Raw genomic sequence first — 2879 nt, forward strand, 5'->3', positions numbered from 1 at the left:
AGAGACGGAGGGCCAGAGGCGAGTCCGGGCGCTGAACGAGCGAACACCAGAAGGCGAAATGAGACTCTTCACTAAGGAAGAGCTAACAGCATGCATAAACAAGATGAAGTTGAAAAAAGCCCCAGGGCCAGACAACTTCAGCTTGGACATATTAAAAGCTGCAATGCCAATAATAAGCGAAGACCTGCTTAAAATATACAACGCCTGTCTCATACACTCCCTTTTTCCAGATTCATGGAAAACAGGGAGAGTCGTAACAATTAAAAAGGGCCCCGACAAAGACGAAACAGACCCGTCATCGTATCGGCCAATCTGTCTCCTACCAATCCTCGGTAAGATACTGGAAGCACTTATGCTAACTAAACTAACTGGGGTAATTGAACCACAATTATCCCAAAGTCAATATGGCTTCAGATGTGGTAGATCCACGGAAGACGCCATAGTCCAGTTGAGAAACATCGTAAAAAACTCAAGTCAAAAATATGTTATGGCCATCTTTCTTGACATAAAAGGTGCCTTCGATAATGTGTGGTGGCCCAGTGTTCTGAGAGCGCTGAGAGAAAAGGATTGCCCCAAAAAACTATATTTGCTCATCAACAATTACCTCTGTTACAGGAAGGTAATGATGAGAGAGTCTGCTCTTGAAGTCATCAAGCCTGTAAACAAGGGCTGCCCTCAGGGATCAGTCATCGGACCCACGCTTTGGAACCTCATCTTCGACTCGAATCTGAAGATGCTTGAAAATATGAGCTGCAAGACGCTAGCATATGCTGACGATCAAGTAGTTCTAATTGAAGGGCACAGCAGAAGAGAGTTAGAGGAAAAAGGCCAAGCTGCACTAGATGCGATAGTTCGTTGGTGTGACGAGAACAAGCTCACGCTTGCTGCACATAAGTGTGAAATGTTACTTGCAAAAGGTAACTTTCACAAGAAGACGTCTCCGGACGTCAGAATCAAAGGAACTAGAGTGAAAAGAACAGAACTCTACAAGTACCTAGGAATCACCTTTGGTACAGGTCTAAGTGTACAAGAACACGTGAGAAAAATCTCAGAACGAACCAAGGACCTATTTGAAAGGCTGGGCAGAGTGGCCCGACGAGAATGGGGAATAGGCCTAAAAGCGATGGGAACAATATACAAAGGTCTCTTCGTGCCGATAGCTACCTATGCGGCAGCAGGATGGCATGATAGAATGTTAAGGTTAAACCATGTTAAGGTTAAACTTAACATGGCTCAGAGATTTGCGTTGATCAAAGTCACAGGTGCATACCGAACCGTTTCTGCGCAAGCGCTGACGGTACTGACGGGGAATGTGCCCGTTGCACTGGAATGTATCCGCAGAACAGCGCAATATAATCTGAGAAAAGGGAATAAAATAGAGATTGAGGATCTTGTACATGACCCCGAGACGCGAAATCCCGGGGAAAGGCTAGAAAAATGGAGAGCACGAGTCCTGAAAGACATCGATAGTAAAATCAATGAAATGTGGCAGCGAGAGTGGGAAAACTCTGAAAAGGGTAGAACCACTTTCAAATATCTGCCAAACGTCATCACACGGATGAAAGCTGAATGGCTTCTTCCAAATAGATTTGTCATCCAGTTCATGACTGGCCATGGCAACTTCAAGAGCAGACTTCACAAGCAGGGATCCATAGATTCAGATCTATGCCCTTGTGGTGAAGAAGAAACGGACATTCACGTTCTGATCAACTGCGACAGGTACGATCTCCTGAGAGAGAAGTACATGAAGCGGTTGGGTATGCGCGTGATGGACGTACAAAAACTTGCTAAAGATGAAGAATCATTTCGGATCTTTCAGGACTTTGCAAAAGATCTACTTACTGAGAAAATCGCCTTTGAAGCTCGGGAACTCGAATTACTAAAGTCCCCAGGGGAGGACGCGTGGGGGGGGCAAACAAAACCCTCAGAAACCCCTTAGCATCAAACAATATATAGAGACATTGAAAATAGAGGTGGAGTAAAAATATACACTCAGTGGTTCGGATCCCACTTAAAAATGTAGGTCCACTCGTGTTCTCGCATGAGGATGCGAGGATAAATAAACACCACAGCCAAATCGATAGTAAGAATGTGGAAAACTTAAATAGCGAAAAGAGCAAGCCGATGAATGAGACTAAACAAATGCTGGTATGCAATTGCGAGGTACAGCATAGTCGAAAGCTTCACGTAGTGATGCTTAGGAGGCAACTCTCTTTTTTTTTTTTTTTTTTTTTTTTTTGTGTGCATGGAATAATGGAATAGGACCTCGGTTCTATTTTGTTGGTTTTTGGAACCCCGAGGTAATGATTAATAGGGACAGATGGGGGCATTCGTATTGCGACGTTAGAGGTGAAATTCTTGGATCGTCGCAAGACGAACAGAAGCGAAAGCATTTGCCAAAAATGTTTTCATTAATCAAGAACGAAAGTTAGAGGTTCGAAGGCGATCAGATACCGCCCTAGTTCTAACCATAAACGATGCCAGCTAGCGATCCGCCGAAGTTCCTCCGATGACTCGGCGGGCAGCTTCCGGGAAACCAAAGCTTTTGGGTTCCGGGGGAAGTATGGTTGCAAAGCTGAAACTTAAAGGAATTGACGGAAGGGCACCACCAGGAGTGGAGCCTGCGGCTTAATTTGACTCAACACGGGAAACCTCACCAGGCCCGGACACCGGAAGGATTGACAGATTGATAGCTCTTTCTTGATTCGGTGGGTGGTGGTGCATGGCCGTTCTTAGTTGGTGGAGCGATTTGTCTGGTTAATTCCGATAACGAACGAGACTCTAGCCTGCTAAATAGGCGTACTTTCTGGTATTTTGAAGGCCCTCGATTTCGGTCGAGTGGTTTTTACTACCGACGTACAAATAAATCTTCTTAGAGG

The sequence above is a fragment of the Diachasmimorpha longicaudata genome, unplaced genomic scaffold, assembly GCF_034640455.1.
Source record: "Diachasmimorpha longicaudata isolate KC_UGA_2023 unplaced genomic scaffold, iyDiaLong2 ctg00000152.1, whole genome shotgun sequence".
NCBI classification, from domain to species: Eukaryota; Metazoa; Arthropoda; class Insecta; order Hymenoptera; family Braconidae; genus Diachasmimorpha; species Diachasmimorpha longicaudata.